The following is a 21181-nucleotide window of genomic DNA, read 5'->3' as shown; positions in this document are numbered from 1 at the left end:
GGGCACAGGACCACACACGCCCCCGTCACAGCTCCGCTCGGAGCCTGGCGGCCGTGACGGCAGACCACAGGGTCAAGTCCTGGCAGCGGCGCTGGAGCAAAGCAGGCTTTCTGAAGAGCTGAAAGGGTGTGAAACGACGCGTCTCCAGACCTGCGGCAGTGACCCCGGCACAGCTGTTTTGGGGGGGTGCTGGGAACGGGCAATGCCTTTGCCTAAGATGGACATTCTGTGGTTCTGAATACAGTTCCCAGGTGGCGCAGAGCTGCCGCAGGGCGCACTTTGCTTGCACGATGCCGCTGCCTCCTGGCGCTGAGGACCCCCTGGGGTGAAGCCCTGCCCTTTTGGTGGCCCCGAATGGGGGGCTCTGGAAGCCCCGCCCCTGTCTGTGAAGGAAGTGGGGTCCAAGCTCCTGCAGGGCTGGGTCAGCCCGGCTGCCTCCCCGTACACAGCCGAGTGACTGGGGGTCATGGCACGCCCGCTGCTCCAGCACTGGCATGGGGCACAGTGCCTGGCACACACAGTGGGCTCTTCTGTGGGGGGCATGTGTGCTGTGACTGAACCTAAGGCCTCTGCACTGAGCCACAGCCCCAGCCACTGTCATTTTTTGAGACAGGGTCTCAGTAACTCCCTGAGTTGCCAAGGGTGTGCTCACACCTGCAATCCTCCTGCCTCTGCCTCCTGGGATGCTGGGATTATAGGCGTGCGCTGCCAGCACACCCAGCTCCAGCTTTGGCCTTTTAGCAGTGGTCTGGTGGCTCAGGCTGGAGGTGCCCAGGAGTAGGAAGCAACTGCAGGGCCCCCCACTGGACTGGACCCTAGGGGAGCTTCCCGAGCAGGGCTGGCAGCAGGTGGGAGCTGGAAGAGGACGAAGGGCCTGGTCTTGAGTCCAAGGCCCTGGGGGCAGAGGGGAGCAGCTGGAAGCACGCCAGTGAGCCCCAGCACTGACCCAGGGCAGCCCCGCACCCCGGCACCCAGCGGCCCATCAAGCGTGCCGGGCCCTCTGGCAGTGCCTCTCAAAGGGCTGCACAGCCCTGCAGGTCCAGCCGATGCCAACGAACTCTGCAGGAGGGCAGAAGAGAATCCGTTGGGCTTCAAGGAGGAGGCAGACAAGGGGACCCAGGCCCTGCTGCAGTGCTGTTTGGGGCGCTGTCACCTCATTAAACAGCAGGACCTGGGCACCGTCAGGGTCCCTATCACCGCAGTGGCCCCAGGGGCAGCCCGGGCTGGATGTGGACCAGGCTGGGTGACTCAGGACGCCACCTGAGCTGTCTCCAGAGCTGGGACCCGGCGCCTCAGGTGGCCATGCTGCAAGCACTGTCTGCAGGGCCCTGAGGCCGCCACCCGACGGTTCTGGTCAACCGGCCCAGTCAGGCCTGGGTGGCAGAGGCCCGGGTGCCCTTGCTGGGTGCTCCCCAGGGACAGATGGCACCCTGGGTGCCACCTGTGTGCTGAGGGGAACGAGGTCACGCCCAGGCTGAGACAACGCCACACAGAGGACAGGACCTGAGGGTCGAGGACGCGGGGCCCCACGGTCACTGGGGTGCTGAGCACAGGCGGGCAAAGTCCTCCAGCAGCACCGCCACAGGATGGGTTACAGCAAGACAGCGCCGCCCAGGGAGAGCAGGAGGGCCAGGGAACGGGGGTGGGGTGAGGCCTGGTCACTGTGCTGGCCGGGACCCTGTCCTGCTGAGACAGGCCCAGAAACCCCTGATCTACTCGCTCCCCAAAGCCAAGAGGCTTCCGAGGTGAAGCAACAGGAAGTGGCTTGCGAAATCCACACGGGGCCGCAGGTTGACAGAAGTGTGGGTCTGGCAGGGGTCCTGCCAGCTGCGCTCTGCCCAGGGGACAGGCATGCTGGCAGTGTCCACAGACTTTCAGGCTGCATTCAGGGCAGGGTGCTGGCGTCTGCTGCCCGACTCCTACAGTGCCTGAGACACCCCCAGCTGCCCTAGGGGTCCCTGCCCAGGAAGCCACCGTCACAGCTGAACCTAGGGGTCCACGGGCAGCAGATCTACTTCTGCCGTCAGACGAAGGCGGGAAGAGGAGAGAGAGGATGGGGCCTTACCCGCCCGGCGTGCTGGAGAGGGCACAGCCTCATGTGAGGGCTGCTGTGGCGACCCTAGAGCCAGGGCTAGGCCGGGCAAAGATGCCCAGGGCAGTGAAGGCTGCCGTGCAGGGCGGGGCATGTCCAACAAGAGAAGCTCCGCAGCCAGCAGTGCGCCTGGCCGCTGGGAGCAAGGGAAGAAGCCCGGCGCTGTTACACCAGCACCTCGGCGAGAGCAACGTCGCCCGCCTGGGGGGCTGTGGGGCCCACTGTGCCCTCTTGGCTTGGGCAGCCCTGTGCGTAGGCAGCATGGCGCCTGGGGGCACAGGCAGGGAGGGCCTGGCCAGCCCGCCTGGCAGTGAGCCCCCTCCGGCAAAGCACAGTGCCCTGGGAAACACCGCCGCTCGCCTCCTCCCGGAGAACTCCTGGCAGGAGGTGGGCAGCCTGCCGCGGCCATGCACACTGACCAGGGCCAGCGAGCCACAGTGGGAAGGTCGCCTATGGCTGGGACGCTGGCTCCAGGACAGGCCACTGCGGCCTCACAAGCTCCCCCCAAGCCAGACGAAAGTCACCTGACCGCTGTCCCCAGAAAGGCCGGCCTGCCCGTGTGACAGGCGTGAGCCAAGGTGCACAAGCAGCTGGCACGGTGGGTACTTCCACTCACCGAGGAACACGGGAAGTTTATGGGGAAAAGTCTAAGAACTTTGTTGCTGCCATCCCAGCTACTTAAGAGGCTGAGACAGGAGGACTGCAAGTTCAAACCTCGCCTAGGCAACTTAGCAAGACTCTGTCTGAAAATTTAAAAAACATGGGGCTGGGGATTTAGCTCAGTGGCACAGCACCTGCCTGGCAAGCGCAAGGTCATGAGTTCAATTCCTGGTACTGGAAAAAAAAACAAAAAAAACCCCAGTCTATGCCCTTAACATGCCTAATCCCATCAAAAAAAAAAAAAAAAACAAAAACAAAAAAAAACAGAAGGCTGCAGCTGTAGCTTGGTGACACAATACCTGCCTACATTCATTAAGCCCTGGCTTCTATCCTCAGTACCACTCAAAAAAAAAAAAAAAAAAAAATCAAAGGGAAGAAGAGAGGGAAAAGAACAAAAACGAAAATTAAATTTTAAGCTGGGTATGATGACACATTTCTGTAATTCCAGCAATTGGGGGGCTGAGGCAGGAGGATCACCACAAGCTTAGGTCCACCCCGGGCTACATAGTGAGACCCTATCTCAGAAAAAAGAAAAGAGAAAAAAAAGAAAGAAGGAAGGAAGGAAGAAAGGAGGGAGGGAAGAAGGGAGGGAGGTAGGCAGGCAGGCAAGCAGGCAGGCAGGCAAGCAATCTTGATTAGAAAAAGAAAAAGATGCTAGTGGGATATACATATCCCAGTGCTCAGGAGGCTGAGGCATGTCAATTTTGAGTCCTAGGCCAGCCTGAATTACAGAGGGAGACATTACCTCAAAAAAATAGGTGGGGTGGGTCGTGGTGCAGATCCTCAGAAGCCCTGACAGCCCGGGAGCCCACTTGCTCCGCCTGGGACAGCACTGTCCTCGCCCTGGACCCGCTCCTCCGCCAACCACAGCCAGCTCCCCACAAGCCAGCAGCGGGGTCACACGGCACAGCTGTCCTGCGGCTGGCTGAACAAGCGCCACACCTGGGCGGCTCCAAACACAGGAACTTCCTCCGTCACAGACTGGGAGGTCAGGAGCCTGAACTCGGGTCACGGGCTGCAGCCAGAGGCTCTGGCAAGGGTTCTTCCTGCGTCTGCCCCCCGCGGTGCCTCTGTCCCTGTGCTCCCCGGCTGAATCAAGCCTCCTTCTGTTTTCCTCATGCAGACGCTGGCGTGACAGGCAGGGCCCACCCACCTAACTCAGGGCCTGCTGCCCACCTCGGCCTCCTCGGTGTGGCCTGAGGCCTGGCTCCGGGATACTGCACGCGCAGGGCCCTAGGTTCCAGCCTCAGCACCACGTGAAGGGAAGAGCGGAGGAAAACCCCGGCTCACGCAAAGTCTCCTCTGCCACCATGGGTCACAGTGGGAGGCCAGGGCCTGGGAGCCTGCCACGCCACGCGCGCGGTGCCAGGCTCCTCCGTGGCTCTCTCCGAGCCCCCCGAGGAGCGTGCTACCTCTTGCCACCTGCTCCTGAAGGACCAGGGGGTGGTCCCGGTGCGGGGAAGGACGCACGGAGGCCGTCAGCACTCAGTGGGTTTGTGGGGACCCGCGGCCACGGCGCCAGCCTGCACCCCCAGCCACTCCCCTCCTAGTCAGGTTCGGTCAGGGTGTTTCCAGCTCTTGGTAAGGACACCATGACAGCTCGCTGCGCTGAGAATCTGCATCTCCCTGACAGCCGACTGTGCAGATGTCTTCTCCAGCTGACCTGTCTTTAGTGAAGTTGTCCAAATCTTTCAATCATTTTCAAAAGCAGAGATATTTTCTCACTACTGAATTCCGTGGGTTCCGCACACCTTCCGGATAGGAGAGCTTTACCACAGGAGGTAAAGCACTTAGGGGACTTTCTTTTTGACAGTGCAGGGGATGGAGGCCAGGACCTGTGCCTGCTGGGCAGGTGCGCACCGGGTGGCCATATCTGGCCCTGCTGTCCACCCTGGGACCTTACCCAGGCCTTTCTTCCACAGTCAGCCACAGTCAGCCACAGGCCTCCGTGGCGGCCTCCACTGCTGCCTCAGGGGCAGGCACAGGCTCACGGGCTCCCCACAGAACCCCAGCCTACGCAAGGGGACAGCTGGAGGTGCCAGGGCCTGCCAGCCTCCTCCACAGCCGCTGCGCGGAGCAGCCATAGGGGTTTGGGCTGGCAGGAGTGAAAGGAGGCGCGCACAGGAAGGGCCAGCTGCGGTCCGACCCCACAGCAGAGCTGCCCCCAACCCCGGGAACGCCAAGCCTGGCGTCCTGAGCAACCAAACTGGCCGCCGCCCCCTCCGACCTCACGCAGATCTTGCGATGCACCCCAGCTCGTGTCACAGGACCAACCTACAGCTCATAGTCCAGCCGCCTCCCGGGCTGCCGTGGCCCTGAGCACGGCTCCCTCCTGGGCACCGCGCCAGTTTGGCTTTCTCACCGCCTCACCCTGCTCTTCCCGTCTGGATCCCACCTTTCACGCTGGCTCGGCCTCAGACCAGGACATGAAGAGGCCGCTGACCTCAGCACCTGCTGCCCAGGCGCGCAGCAGCAAGGAGCGACCTCCAACAGCATCGGCCCCGCCCCCTCCTGGCTCTGCCAGAGCCCTTCAAGTGCAGATCAGCCCGGCTGTTCCATGAAAGGATGGCCTGATGTCCTGGTTTTGTTGTTTTGGTTTTTTGCACAGTAGAAAAACTGTGGGGCACTACTCCCACTGAGCAACATCCCCAGCTCTGCTTTTCTAAATTTTAGGATGGGTCTCCCTAAGTTGCCCAAACTGACCTTGAACTTGTGAATCCTCCTGCCTCAGCCTCTTAAGCAGCAGGGAAACAGGCATGAGCCACCATGTCCAGCTTAACTTCTTGAAGAAACAGACTTGATGTAGCCAACTACTGCGCTGTCCCCAAGGAGGCCCTAAGCATGTCTTGGAGTGCGGGGTGCTCAGGGCCTATGGGGGACAGTGTGGCTGTTGTGGAGGACTGAAACTGGGTCCCTCTGGGTCCTCCTGAGAGTCGGGCTGTGAGGCCTCGCCACACTTCAATCACCCTACAACACCTTCTGTGACAGACACACCCCCCCCCACCAGCCTGTGCTTCCGGAGTGTGTGCGCTCAGCAGCGCCAACTGCAGCAGGGCCTGCCCTGCCGTCGCCTGGACACCAGCTGCCAACTCCAGCCTGCAGCACCGGACCTGCCACCTGGCTCCTCCCTAAGACGACAACCGTCCCCTGGGGCATAGAGCCCCCCAAAATGTCACCACTGGGGCTCTTCAACCCACAGCACAGAAGTCAGAGGACTTGGCCATCCAGGAGGTGGGGCACATAGGGGTCACAGGGGAGGGTGGGGCTGGCGGCCACACCGGAGGTCACATGAAGCTGTGACTCTGGGAAAAGATCCCAAACGCTGAGATGCCTGGGAAGTGGGCAGGGCAGGAAGAGCTCTGCCAGGCGCCTGGCACCACACACCCTGCAGAGCCTGGCCGTGCACAGTTCTGCGACAGGAAGGCTGCACACTTGGAGAGCGTCTGGCGCAGCAGGGGACCGAGGCACGGACGCGGGGCCTTGCTCAGTCACAGCCCAGTCAGGGCTGCGTCGGGCCCAGGGCAGGGCGCCCCAGACGACGGGGTGCGGGCCCTCCGCGAGGCCGGGCTGCATCACTGCGCTCCACACGGACGGGCTGCGGGCTTCGAGCAGCCCTGCCTGCTTCCCCGTGTCAGCCCACGTGCAGGGCTGCCACTCTGTCGCCTGTCCTACCCCGCACGGAAGACCACACTGCTGTCATCATGGCCAAAAGCACAGCCCGAGGCCCGAGGCCCGAGGCCCGAGGCCCTCCCTGTGGTCGCAGAGCACCATGGGGCTGTGCCACCACCCAGAGTGCTCCTCCCAGGCCACCCGGCGTCCTCTGGGCCAGAGGCCGGGATGTGCTCTCTCGTCCTGAAGCCAGGCCTGGCCACAGACAGCCGGCCTGTCACCCTCATGGGGAGCAGAGGCCTGGAGCAGCCCTGACGGTCATGCCGCCTGGAGCCCATAGGGCTGGCCAGCCAGGGGAGGCGGAGCCGGCTGCATGCACAGTGCCTGTGTGGGGCCCCTGCCGTGTCTCTGCGGGACACGGGGGGTCACCTAGACTGTGCGCAGCCCTGGAGCATGGCGAGCGGCGCAGAGGGCCTGGGTCCACGCACACGTGCAGCACACTCCATACTGCCGTCACGGCGCGGGCACTCTCCTCCCGCCCCGCTCCGCTCTCCCTCCCTGTGGTCACTGATGGTGGGGTCCATGCGGGGACCTCCCTCTGACCAGGGGCTGCCTGAGACCTGCAAGCTCCTCTGCTGTGGTCCCCGCGGCACACTGTGTGCGCAGGCAGGGGCTGGGCTCCGGGCGGGCCTTGCGCCCAGCCCTCCCCAGAGAGGCACCCTCCGCACACCCCGGTACCGCTCACCACCGCGGCTGCCCTCAGGGCTCCTCCTGCTCAGTCGTCAAGCAGCAGTCCATGCCGGGCGCAGTGGCGTACACCAGTAATGCCAGCACTCAGGAGGCTGGGGCAGGCGGACTGCGAGTTCAGAGCTACGCTGGGCTACAGAGCAAGTTCTGGCCAGCCTGGATGACACAGTGCAGCCACCTCGTGCTGCAGAGCCGTGTTTCAGACGACACGGAGCTGCTCGGCAGAGGGAGGGAAGTGCCTCACCCCGTCCGCTGAAGACCTGGACAGAGAAGGACTGAGGCCCCGGGAGGAAGAACCCAAAGCCCAGCCATCAGATGAGGACGCCCGCTTACCGCGGCCAGCCTAGGGCCCAGGCCGGGGCCCTTACCAGGGCCCGCGGTCACCTGCCGGGCCGGGCAGGCTGGAGCTGGCTACATGGGTTTGGGTCTGGCACGGGCAGCTTGGCAGCCGAAAGCTCTGGCCTCTGACAGCAAGTCTTCTGCGGGGGACAAACATCACTTCCACTGCACAGAAGCAACTCAACAGAAACTCCAGTCTCTGCCACGATGGCGACACCTCCGTGCACTATCAGAACGGCCAACCCCAAACACCAACGCGGGCAAGGGTGGGACCAGGTGCTCACAGCCGCTGGCATGTGGGCAGGAGCTGCCTGGAAGCCGCTGGGAGCTTCTCGGCAAACTGACCAGCTCCTGCCCTGTGACCCAGCAAGCTCGCCCCCGGGGCTCACCCACACAGAAGCTTGGGAGGCCGGGGCACAAAGTCAACAAAACACCTGCACGGGGAAGGCTGCAGCAGCTTGATTAATGGCTGCCCACATGGGGAAGCAAGCAGCACCTCCCCCGACAGGCGAGCGCCCATACCCGGTCAGGGCCGGGTGGGGCAGTGGGACGGGACCCACAGCAGAGAGAAAGCACTCGCACGGCACAGGAGGGGCGCAAGTGCAGTGCCCCGCGCTGGCAGCCAGGCCAGCACAGCTTCCGGCTGGAGGCCCCGGACGAGGCAGAACCGAGGTCACAGAGGATGTGAGGGGGCAGCAACGCTGCTCACACGGACTGAACAGGCATCGGGCACTTGTCCAAATCCGGAGACGTAGCCAGGTGTGAGCCGTGTGGACCATGGCCTCGGGGTGACAATCATGTGTCACCACGGGTTTATCCACTGGAACAAATGCACTGCCCAGGTAGGGGATGGTGATAACGGGGGAGGCCGTGCAAAATTTACACTAAAATAATTCTTCAAATCAAAAAAAAATTCCACCTCCCATGCTCCTACTCATTTCCTTGCTAAGAGCCAACCGAGCTCATCACAACCCTTCGCTTCAGACTGGAGACCAGCCTGCGGGGAGGCCGGCGCTCAGGCCTGCGCGCAGAGGGAAACAGCGCTGGGTGAGAGGCCCTTCTGGCCCACCTGGGCTCCACAGTGGGGAGCGGGGAGGCAGGGGCCTGATGCTCCCCACATCACCCTGCACCCCACACGCTGCCTGGCCAAGTGGGCACCAGGCAGCCACATCTGCCCTGGGAAGAACAGCCTGGAAGCCCCGGACGCGGGTGGTGGTGCTGCACAGGCTCCTGCTCCACGCGCCCTACAGCCGCCTTCAGGCTGCGGGGCGGGACCCGGCCACTCCTGCCTCCCCACAGCAGCACGCGCCTGCCCTGGCTGCCGCCTCAACCAGCCCAGCAGGGACAGGGACGGAAGGGCTCGGAACAGGCACCACACACCAGGCCCGGGGCTCTGCGGGAACTGAAAGTGAAACCTGTGTCTCAGGCCAGAGCTGACACCGGAAGATTCAGTTCCGGTGCAGAACCTGCCCCTTAAAGCTGTGATACGACTTAACCTCTCTGAGCTGTGTCACTGGGCGCTGGCAGCCTTACCTCTGAGGCTGGTGAAATGACAACATGACAGCACTGAGGGCACTGGCACACAGGTGACCTCCAACTCCTGTGGTTTTGTTTTTTTTGTTTTGAGCCAGGGTCTCGCTATGCAGTTCAGGCTGGCCTTGAGCTCACTTTGTAGCCCAGGCTGGTCTTGAACTCGCAACGATCCTCCTGCCTCAGCCTCCCGAGTGCTGGGATTATAGGTGTGTGCCACCACACCTGCTCCACCTCCTGTGTTTGAACACTGCAATAAAGCATTGCAATAGCCTTGGTTTTTGTTTTTGGGGTTTTTTTTTTTTTTGAGTTGTTTTTAAGGTGGGGTTTTTAGCCAGGCATGGTGGCACACGCCTGTAATCCCAGCAGTCCAGTTGGGAGGCTGAGGCAGGAGGATCGTCATGAGTTCAAGACCAGCCTGCGCTACAAAGTGAGCTCAAGGCCAGCCTGAACTGCATAGCTGTCTCAAAAAGACAAATAAATAAATAAATAAATAAATAAATAAAAATAAGGTCAGGTCTTTTTTTGCTTTTTGGTTTTGTTGAGACAGGGTCTCACTATGTAGTCCAAAAACAGCCTTGAACTCACTACGTAGCCCATGCAGGTCTCTAGCTCAAGATCCTCCTGCCTGAGCCCCCGAGTGATGGAATTACCGGCGTGCATTTGTTGGTGGTGCACACTTGTCATATCAGCACTCAGGAGGCTAAGGCAGGAGGACTGCTGCAAGTTTAAGGCCAGCCTGGGCTACACAACAAGACTCTGTTTCAAAAACCAAAAACAAAACAAAACAAAAGCAAAGAAAAAGTCAAGAAAGAAAGCAAATAAAAAGAAAATGTTGCACCCTGAGCAAGCAGGGCCTACTGTAAGCCACCACTTGCCACAGCTCCCCCAGACTCAACTGCAAGTAAGGAACAAACAGGACCGGACTTCCACAGTGGCCCTGCTCCCTGGGGAGGCAGGCGCAGCCCTCACTCAGCCAGGACAGCAGCCCGAGGGGAACAGTTACACGAGTCCCACCAGCGCCAGGTCAAAGACTGGGCTGCAGCGGGCTCAGTACCACACAGGTCTGAGACTGACAGCCGCCTCACACAGTGCAGGTGCTTCACCGGTGCCAGCCATGTGGGCCGGGCCACGGGGCCAGGTGGACAAGCGGCCAGCAGAGTGCCAGCTTCGCGCAGGTGACCCCACAGGGAAAAACAGCGCTGGCGCCCACGGGGAGGGCGGAAGCACCGCTAGCTGCCAGGCACGACCAAAACGCACAGTAGGGCAGTGCACCTGGAGAAAGGGCTGCCACACTACGTCCCAGCAGCTGAGCGGCAGACAAGCAACAGCCGTGCCGGAGCAGACCCAATGGGCCCATCTGCGGGTACCCGCGCCAAGGTGCTCTAGTGAGGAGCCGCCGGCAGGCACGGGGGCAGGGCAGGGTGGCCTGGGTAGGGCACTGCCGGGAACCCGCGAGGCCAGCAATGGCTGGGCCATCAGTGTCCGCACAGAGCCACCCTCTAGGACTTCCAGCACCTGCCAGAGCAGCCCAGTTCAGAGGTGGCACTGCTGGCTGATTTCACTTGATCAGAAGGGAACCCAGCTTCAAAAGAAAAATGTCCAGGGCCAGGCATGCGTCTGGGGAAAGCACCTGCCTCACAGGCGGAGGCCCTGGCTTCCATTCCGCACTCAGGACAAGAGGCCGGAGGGACATGAGAGAAGAGAGAGCGAAGAAAGAAGAGGCACCAGACTCGCTGCGCGGCGCCAGGCCCAGGTCTGCAAAGTGACTGCACAGGCAGGGTCTGAGCTCCCGCAGCTGCTCCCAGCGCCTGGGCGGGGCGCCGCCTCGGTGAGAACCGGTGAACCGGGGTGGAAGGGAGGCAGCACAGCTTCCCCACCAGTCTTGGAACAGGGAAGCTTTGGAGAAGGAAGTTGGCAGAACTGCAGAACAGCGAGGGGGCGAGTGAGCCTCGTGGGGCCCAACGCGCTGCGGAGAGGGCGTCCCCAGTGGGTCACAGGACCCAGAGGTGCCGAGCACACACAGCCACACAGCCAGAGTGTGAGGACAAGTTTGCAGAGACAGTACACCCAGCTCAGGCCAGCCAAGGGTCCCGTGGGACCCACACAGTGACAGGGAGGGACAGTGAGAGAGTCCTGAAGATGCAGTAGAGTGCCCACTCCCAGCTGTCACCCTGGCACACACAGCGGCCAGGCCTCGCCCCCGCAGGCGAACCTTTTGGCACTTGCAATGATACAAAAAGCCCAGAGTGTCACACGGGGCCCTAGGTTCACACCGCGGCCCTAAACCGTCTGCTGGTTCCAGTCTCCTGCCCCACTCCTAATGCTCATCTCCGCCCGGGGAAGGAGCGCCAGCCCACGATCCACAGCGACTGGTCATTTGTTGGGCAGAGGCAGCAGCGTGACCGGGTGAACCAGCAGGTTAATAAGCCACAAGGAGTTGGGCGCGGTGGCACATGCCTGTCATCCCAGCACTCGGGAGGCTGAGGCAGGAGGATCGTTGTGAGTTCGAGACCAGCCTGAGCTACAAAGTGAGCTCAAGGCCAGTCTGAACTCTGTATCGAGACCCTGACTCAAAAAAAAAAAAAGAAAAAGAAAATGAATGAGAGGGAGACCTAGGGACAAAGCTCAGCAAAAAGGTCCTCAGTTCAATCCCTGACGGTGAAGGAGAGTGAGCAGGAGCAAAAGGCGTGGCACCCGGGGCTTCTGTGGCAGGAAACGACTGGCAGAGAGGAGGAATGTCACATGCCAAGTGCCCCCAGCTGCTCAGGGACGCAGCTCCCCGAGCCCCAAGCACACAGGGAGCAGGAAGGGGTGAGGAGAGGGGAGTCTGTGTGGCAAGTGGGGCAGACTCAAGCCTGACCGCCCCAACACAGGACGGCACCGCAACACACTGCAGGGGCTCCAGGCACGTCCCTCCGCTCCGCACCCAGCCTGGGCCCCGCCCTCCAGGTCAACACGAGCCGGGGAAGCAGGCAGCTGTCCCTCACCATCCTTGGCTGTCCCTGCGAGTCGGCACGGACCCCAGAAACTCTTCCCTGCCTGATGCCTGTGTGGTCAGAGGGTGGCGGCAGGAGTGTGCCCAGTTTGCAGATGGCCAAGTGCCCCCAGAACCAGGTCAAGGAGGCGCTGCTCTGCTGCACTGCCCAGGCCTGTGCCCTGTTTCTGACACTGCAGGGGACCCACCTGCCACTCCCCAGGCTTGCCATCACAGGGCTACCCATGAGCCGCACACACCCAACTCGTGGGCCATGCCTGTCACCTGCCCCAGGTAGCAGGCATCTGTGAGTTCCTATGCATGAGACAGCCGGGGAGAGGACAAACCATGGCCCGCTGCCCCCATCGGAGGAGCACAGTGTGAGTCTCCACGCTGCAGTGGGGCTGCCCCTGCCCACACTGCACTCGCCAGCCAAGGCCTCGCCCTGCACCATGGCCCCTGCTGGGCACCCACTGCTCTCCTTGGTTCATGCACGGAAAGGCCCTCCCCAAGATCCCGCAAGGGTAACACGGGCAGGGGCTCCTGCATTTCCTGAGAGAGCCCTTCCTGTCATAGTTTATTAGCAGATGTCCCCCAAAGCCTCACGTGCTCATGGCCAGGGTTTTGGGAGGTGCCCAGATCCTGGGCTGTGACATTCATCAGTGGCTTGGTGCACGGATACACTGACAGCCAACTGTGATGCTCGGAGGTGGACCCTAGTGGGAGGAAGTGGTCACTGGGGCGTGGCCTAGAAGGCTCGGCTCCCTCCTCCGCCCTTGATCTCTCTCTGCTTCCTACAGCCCTACCATGGTCTGTTTCCCCTTTGCCAGGCCACCTGCCTTAGAGCCACCAACTGTAGACTGAAATCTCAAACTGAGCCAAATAACCATCTCCTCCTTACAGCGACAGAAAAGTAACTGACTCTCGTTAACCCAGCCACGCTTCGGGTCTGCAGGATAGAACCCCCTCAGTCTTGAGGGCTTGGCACACTGTGGGCCCCAGTGATCGGTAGGGAGCAGGTGGCCTCATCCCAGCCCCAGCACAGTGTCTGGCTGTCCCTCACGCCCACTCTCCAGATGTCCCAGGAGCTGAGCACATTTCCCCAGAACAAGCAGGTGTCAGGGAGCGGAGTGTGCACTCCAGAAACAGCGCCCAGGAGAGCCCAAAACAGACTCTCCTGGCTCCGCCCTCTCCCGCTCTCAGCAGGTTCCCTGCAAGGCCCCCACCCGCCTGGCCTGCAGGGTCCAACTGTCTCACCCCGATGGGGGGCGACCACAGTGGGAGAGGAGGAGAACAAACGCCAGGCCGCCGCATCTCCCCACGGAGACCCAGAGACCCCCAGGAAGCCACTGGGATCCGACAGGGTGTCATCAACAGCCACGCCTGAGCCCAGGATGTCCAGTTCCTGAGAAGGGGGACGCCTGCTGCCCACCCTCTGCAGCAACAGAACATCACAGCTCTGGCCATCTGGTCGCACCTGGCTAACTGGGCCCTGCATCCTGGGATGTCTGCATGGGAGGACAGATTCGTCACCTGGCTTTACCACCGGTCACAAGTACACATCTGAGAAACACTCGTGTGACCGATCAAACCTTTACTTGCCACCATACGTGGAGGACACCAGCCTGCTGCAGGACCACGGAGCGGAGCCAGAGAGCCAGGGAAAGTAGCCAGGGCCCAGCTGGAATCCGATCAGGCCCGGCCCACACCCCCAGCCCAGGCTGCCTCCAGGCTGCAGCTGCTACTAACCCCACAAGGGACATATCACTGGTCACCGGTCCTTCCGTCTGGCCTGTGCATGACTGTGTTTTGCTTCCAATTCCAAAAGTCACAGAGAGGTCACATGAAAACATCTGGTCCCACTGGAAGGTACACCAGGCTAGTCACTGTCCCTGTGAGGAGCTCCCTGGGTGGGAAGTTCCGAAGCCAAGAGGCGGCAGGTCCCAGAGAGGACACCTCAGCTGAGGCCTGCCTTCGGCTCCACTGACCATCGACCACAGGTACACCTTCTAGGCGTCCCCCAGAAGTGAGAAGGATGGAACAAAGGGACCTCTGGCCCCGGACCACACAGCTACCTGAGGCTGCTGGGCATAGCACAGAGCCCCAGAACAGTGCTATCGCCAGCACACCACGCCTTCCTATCCCCCTTAGCTGGACACTCTAGACCAGCAGCCAGCAGCTTTCCTTGTGAAAGGACAGCGAGTCAGTACCTCAGGCTTCACGATGTGTCCCAAATGTGCAGCCGTGTCCCAATAAAACTTTATTTACAAAGACAAGCACAGGCCCGACCTGCCCCTTGCGCCATGCTTCAGTTGATTTTTATCTCACCCCAAACACAGTGCTGGAACCCAGGGCCTCCCCCATGCTAGGCAAGCGCTCTGTGAGCCAGCCCAGCCCTGGCAGTCGCATTAGCCCTTGCGGTGGACAATGAGGAGGCTGCCGTGGCGTCCACTGTGCGGGTGTCCCTCCAAGGACCTGTCCAGCTAACATGGTGACAAGCATGTAGGAAGCCTCGGGACGAACGGGCTCAGCTAACAGAGGACAGCGACCGCCCCATTGAGATGCTGCAACGGGAGGGTGTGAGCAGCGAAAGCTGGGGCCGTGTGTCATCCACCCTCCATCACAGCTTCCCTGGGGCAGCCAGCGGGCACGCAGCCTGCCCCTCATCAGGATCCCGGGACAACACGCTGGAAGGCCAAGGGCAGGCAGCAACTCCGGGGCTGCTTCTGGGGAGGAGACCACCTGCTGACCGGCTGCCCCAACGTGACTGCGCAAGCGTCTCCTGTTCTGCAGAGGGAGCACAAGGTCCCCAGCTGGAAGCTGACCGTCCCTCGAGGGGTGCTGTTTATAAGAAGGAGGAAAAGGAAAAAGGAACCTCCAGGTCCAGACTACCACTACCCGTCACCCAGGTCCCGAACAGGAAGGGCAGTGACTGGCGGCCGCCCCACGGCCCCTCACACCACCTGACCCCGGGCCGAGGGCCTGACTCACACTTGCGGTGAAGAGGTTACAGTGTACATGGGACCACATGCACGCACATCTGTTCTGCTGGGGGCCCACCTCCCCGGCAGTCGGGGGTGGCATCTGCCCATGGGACCCCCAAAGTACCTGGCCCCGCCTCTTCTTCCCAGCCACCCTCAGCAAAGGCTGGGGCAGGTCAGGGCGGCAGTGGGCAGAGGCCAGGAAGAAAGCCCATTTCCGCCACCCTGGTCTTTTAGATTCTACTTGTTTACTGTTTTCCTTTCCAATGCCAGGGATGTAACCCAGGGTCTCACGCATGCCAGGCACTGCTCACCACTGACCCCGACATCTGTGACTCCAGACAAAGAGTTACACTCATAGGGCGGCTCCTGCCTCCACGGGAGCCACAGCCTCCGCCTCTACTTCCCCTCAGTGCTCAGAGGTGGGTTCGCCAGGCTGCAAATAACTGAGGCCTACCCCTGCTCCCCTCCCCACAGTCCCGGGGACTACCAAGGCTCATTCGGACTCAGTGCCCCAAGCGGAGCCAGGCCTCACTCCCTGGCTTCCATGGCAGGTGGCTGCCACTCAGCCACAGGCTGTCATACACTGCAGGGCTGCCCGGGGCCTGCCCTGCTCCTTCCCCGCCCCTGGGCCCAGGCAACCCTTCAGAAGCCACTGGGTGCCCCTGTGGCCACAAGGTCTCTGCCACCTGTGACCCGGAAACTCCGAGCCGGTCCTCAGCCAACCAGGTGTCAGAGGCTCTGCAGACTCCATGCTTGCTCCCAAGCCCCGCACAGTGGGCCGTCTGAGACACCCTGGGACCACGTCCTACCCGCTGGAGATGGAGCCGCCTGGCGTGTGTGAGCCCCAGGCTCCACCTCCTGAGGACAGAGCCAGACTGCAGGTCCCGCGGGCAGCAGGAGCCGTCTCACCTCCACCGTGCCTCAGGAGGGGGCCAAGCAGCAACCCAGGGTGACACTGACCTGTACGCTATTTCAGGGGTGGCCGTTCCAGCCAGCCTGGGCGTCAAAGCACCTGTCCAGAAAGTGCCACTGGGCTGCTCACCAACGTGGGAAACCTGGCACCTGACTACTCAAACAAAGAATCTGTCCCAAGAACCAGGACAGAGTCTCTGGCCGGCAGAGCAGCCCTCGTCCGCTGAAATCATTTCATGCAGCACATACAGGGGCATCTGCGAGTCTCCCTCAGGACCCACACTCGGGGACAAAGGTGGCAGCCTTGAATGACAGTTTCAGGCTGGCATCACTGCAGCTGTGCACACCCAACTTCCACCTCAACTCTGCGCCCACAGCTCTGAAGCAGTGCCCTCCCGGGGCCATGGTATACGGGAGACAGCCATTAAAATCAAACGTCTGGAGCCAGGCACAGTGGTGCACACCTACAATCTCAGCACTCGAGAAGCCGAGGCGGGAGGGTGTCAAGTGAAGCCCAGCCTGGGTGACTTGGCAAGATCCTGTCTCATAGTAAAAAAAAGGGGCCAGGCGTGGTGGCACACGCCTGCAATCCCAGCACTCTAATCCCAGCACTCGGGAGGCTGACGCAGGAGGATCGTTGGAAGTTCGAGACCAGCCTGGGCTACAAAGTGACCAAGGCCAGGCTGAACTGCATACCGAGACCCTGTCTCAAAAAGAAAAGAACCGGCTTATCTAGCATGGGAGGGAGAAAGGAAACAGTCACATGAGCATGTCATTGTGCTGGGGAGAACAGTGACAGAGCAGGGGACTCTGTCAGCCTCCGCCTAGAGGCAGCAGCAGAGCTGCTACTGTCAGGCATTCTACAGGTTTCCCACACTCAGCTGTTCTGTTTATGCCATGGAAAGAAAAGAGAAACTTGTTCACACGTGGTTTTTTTATACAAGTTCGGTGCTTCTGCGAACATCACCTGGATGCCAGGGCTGCCCTTCCCAAGCGCGTGTGCTAAGTCACAGAGGTGTCCCCGACCCAGGAGGATGTAACTAGCAGCAGGCTCCAGGCACAGGCCACGTCCCGTGGAGACAGGCCCCTGTAACGTGCTTCACCATCACGCATCCCTTGAGCCTGCATATCTGGATATGAGTTTTAATGGTGACAGCGCCCACCTGCCCAGCTCTCTGACAGTCACTGCACCTAAAGATCAGAGGTCACTGGAAGCACTGTCCCAAATGTCCCTTACAGCTCTGTGGCCAATGGAGATGAGATCACACAAATCCCAGCTGTGTGATTCCCCAGCCAAGGGGACCAAGGAGAAAACTCGACACTGCTGGTCAGAAAGGCAGAATCACGGGAGCAAGACCCCAAATGAAGCACATGGGGGAGGCCACCCCAGCAGGCGCAGTGTTAATCCTAAGTCCATGTCCACCAGCCACACTGGCAGGGCCGCCGTCCCGAGCCCGGCCCAAGCCCGGCCCTGCTGCGTGTCTGGCTGCGTGCAGGCTTGTTTTTCAAGTTGGCCGGTCCTCCCTGCAGGCCTCCCGGTGGCGGCAGTGTCACAATCCTGGTGTGATGTCAAAACTGCTTGGAGGGTGATGAACTCTGGCCTCCGATGAGTCAATAGAGGGGTGGCTCTCCTCGAGCTGCTGTTTACACACAATCACTGTGGCCACAGCGGCAGCCAGACCACGGTCAAGGGTCACGGTGCCCAGCGGGTTGGGCCCCAGCTTGCACTCGTCCTGCCCACCTCCTGCAGAGACCCCAGCTTCCGGCCTGGCCCTAGCCCCATGTCTCTAGCACCCGGGAAGGGACCATGGAAGACCCCAGCGCCTGCCAGGAAATGTGCAAGCGGACTGGGCATAGGCTGCCGCGCCCCAGCCCGATGCCCAGCTGCTCACTGCCCGCGCAGCTCCTGCGTGGTGATTCAGCCGCCCAGCCAGCGCCCGTGCCTTCACCTGCCATGGGCTCATGGGGAGAGGACGAGACCAGTCGTCCATCGCCTCCTGGCACAGCACTGACATGGCCAGTGACCGGAGGAATCTGTGCAGCCACCCGTGTCACAATGTTTGGGGCCACCTGGGGCCAGAGTGTGGAAGTCATGCTGGTCTAAGGCCCGCAGCTCGACTCTCTCAGAGCTGTGTGCCCCACACACGCAGCCTCTCCCACCGAACCTGAGACTGGGCACTGCAGGGGTACCCTGGGACTGCGGGGGCAGGAACACTGCCTCAGTGTGGAGAAGCACATTCTTTGATTAGAATGCACTGAGGACACAATGATTTGTTTAACCTGTCTCAGATCCTCCTGTCTCAGCCTCTGGAGTGCTGGGCTTATAGGCGTGTGTGTTGGATTACATGTGAGAAGGGTAATCCTTTAATTATCCTTGCTAAAATGTTTGGTATCCGTCCATCTGTCCTAGCTACGTCCTTGATTCTCACTCAATAAAAGGTGACTGAATTTGGTATTTGAGGCTGCAGTCCGAGAGGCTGTAAGCCCCCTCATCCCAGACTTTTTACCTCTTGGTCTTTTTTCTTACTTTTCATCCGCGGTCACCTCGTTCTCGGGACCTGATACCCTGAATAGAACGACACCTCAGAGCTCACCTGTCCCCCTCACAAAGTGGGACCATGAGCCAGCCTTCCAAACCCAGTTGGGGCCATGCGCCTGGGGAGGGGCTCGCTGGAGAAGGACCCAAGTGCCTGAGGCCCAAGCAGGCACACCACCCCCGGGGCAGGGGGGCGGAACTCAGGCTAAGTAAGGCTGCTCTGCCACCGCTGCCTGGGTTGCTGCCCATGCAGCTGTCCAGCAGTGGGAGGCAGCCCCTGCAGTCACAGCAAGCAGGGCACCTGGAAAGCTTTCCCAGGCCACCCCCTTGACCTACATCACCCAGCCTGTGCAAGGAGACCACAGGTGTCACCTCCCAGCAGCACCCACAGGACAACCACCCGCCACACCTCACTCCCCCATTTCCTTCCTAGTGCTGACCCTCAGAGCCCACCCAAGCCCCAAGAGGAAATGGCCCAGGCCGTGGGGTCGGATGCCCTGGCTTTGTCACTTCCTAAGGCGGTCAGGAGACACTTCTCCACGCAGGTGAGGGACACTGTCCTGGGAAGACGAGCTGCACCCCTTCGCTCCCAACTCAGCAGGGTGCCGGGATGTACAGAGGAGCAGCACCCTGCACACACTGCTCCACCCTGACCTGGCCACCACCAGCCCACGCCTTGGGGCAGCCCCTCCCTGGGGAGAGGCCCCCACAGCTCGCAGGAGCCGCAGGCGAAGTGCCACAGCAGAGCAAGTGCCTTTCCAACACCTGTCCTCATCTGAATTTACAAGAGCATCTTTGCAATTAAAATGCTACAATAAGCCAAGCACAATGGTGCATGCCCGTACACTCAGCACTTTGGGAGGCTGAGGCAGGAGGATGGCAATAGAAAACAGAAAACTGGCTACTGGTTGGCAGAACTGGGCACATGAGGTTTTGCTAACAACCAACACACTTCTCTGGTTGCCCAAGTGCTTCAAGTGCTCTCAGTGCCCACCACGCAAAACCAGGCTGCATTAACGTTCATCCTGCCACGGGTCTCAGCTCACTGGACAACACCGCCCACTGGGCAAGACTAAGTACCACTAAGTGCCACGCCACTTTGGGGACCAGTCAGCCAGCCTTTGAAAACTGCACCAGTGTGGATGGCCCCATAATGTCAGCCAGATGGCCAAGCTGCCCTGGGCAGCTTGAGTCTTCCCTGTGAGGGAGCCCCTCCTGGATGGGTGATACGCTGCCATCCACAGCTGGGCTCCAGAAGGGATATACTCAACAATCTGCTGTCACCTTCCCCCTTACACGAGGAAGAGCCAGCTTAGCGAGGGGATGTAACCCACACCCGAAATTAAAAATAGCAGCATGATGGCACGAGGTGGCCCACAGGCAGGCCGTCTGGGCTGGTGTGAGGGAGGGCCCTCTGGGGGAAGGCGGGGCTCCTGGTCCCAGCCCAGAAGCCCATGGAGCAGCCAGGTACCAAGTTCACCTTATTCACAGGCACGCTCTCCCGGCCTATTTCTGGGAAGGCCGCCTTCCATCAGGATAAGTCAGAATCGCCCAGGGGAAACAACTCCAGGCTGGACTTCCACCAGGAAGAGTAGCTCGGGTTGGTCAGCAGGCAGCCACCGCCGCCGTCACCCCACGTCACCATTGCGTGCTCCTCCTCACCTGCAGGGGCGCCTTAGCCTCGTCGTGGGGAATCTTTGACAAGGTGAGAACTAGCTCGTCCAAAAAAGATGAAATCCTGTTCTACAAAGGGGAAAGCTGAGCCAGCAGGAGGGAAAGGCAACTGCCCGAAGAAGAGGGGAGCCGCGCTGGAGGGGTGGGTTCTGGCCACTCGAAGGGAACACAAATCAGGAGAAATTCCGGGCTGAGCTCATGGTGCTGAACAAGTCCAGGGCAGGAAGAAAGCCACATTCCTTCCGAGTTACTCTGCTCACCCACCCGTGGCCCCCCCACGGCCAGCGCGCGCGCACAGGGCTGGCCGGAGCCACCTTCCGATCACCGAGCCCCACTTTCCAGGAAAGGAGGCACAGCACTCCCAAACCACTTCCCCTCGGGTCCTGACCGCGGAGATCGGCGACTCTGTCCCCGGCACAGGCGGCCGGTGCCATGACACCAACAGAAATGGGAAGACTAGGGTTTCTGATCACAGCGCCGGATGTGCCCCAAAGTTAGGCCTGAAAGGGGGGCTAAGCGGTCTCCCCACCCTTCTCCCCAACGAGGTAGGCAGAACCGAAAGGTCTCAAAGTTCCCCAGATGGGGCCCAAAGCAGCCCGAGGAGTCAGAGTCGGCAAGCAGGTGTGGTGGCCAGACTCACGGGAGCGCCACTGCGGGCTCCGGGCCTGAGAAAAGCACCCTGGTTAGTGACCCCCACACACAGGCGCCCTGGGGAGACGTCGCGGCCAGCCCCCCTCAAGCACTCCCTCTCCTCAGTGATGTTCAGGCAGACAGGGTCACCTGAAGGGGGACAACTGTCAGTTTCTGCCCAATACACCCCTTCCGAGAATCGACAGTGGGGCCCAAGCCGAGGGGTCTCCTGGAACGCCGCACACACCCAGTGCAGACCCGGACTTCCGGGACCCCCAGGTACCCCAACAGCAGTGCCCCCACCCTGCAGGCACCAGGACACTAAAGCAGCTTCCCAGAACGCAGACACTGTCACCCCACCTTCCCGTCCAGGTGCCCCCGCCCGACACCGGCCCAGCAGCGCTGTCCGCGCCGCGCGCCAGGTGCGCACGGACCCTGCCCAGGTACCGGACCAGACAGCGCGGGCCCGGCGCCCCAGCGCCACCGCGGAC

General features: G+C 61.2%; 1 protein-coding gene across 1 annotated transcript in view; it reads right to left on the bottom strand.

Annotated features, from left to right (window-relative positions):
• The window catches only part of Ell (elongation factor RNA polymerase II), a 39830-nt gene that overhangs the window by 18167 nt on the left and 482 nt on the right, over positions 1 to 21181 (bottom strand). The gene's annotated exons all lie outside the window — the stretch shown is intronic.

The sequence above is a fragment of the Chinchilla lanigera genome, unplaced genomic scaffold, assembly GCF_000276665.1.
Source record: "Chinchilla lanigera isolate Chin_1 unplaced genomic scaffold, ChiLan1.0 scaffold00123, whole genome shotgun sequence".
Taxonomy (NCBI): Eukaryota; Metazoa; Chordata; class Mammalia; order Rodentia; family Chinchillidae; genus Chinchilla; species Chinchilla lanigera.
Note: the sequence above shows the minus strand (reverse complement) of the source record. Positions and strands in the feature narration are given on the sequence as shown.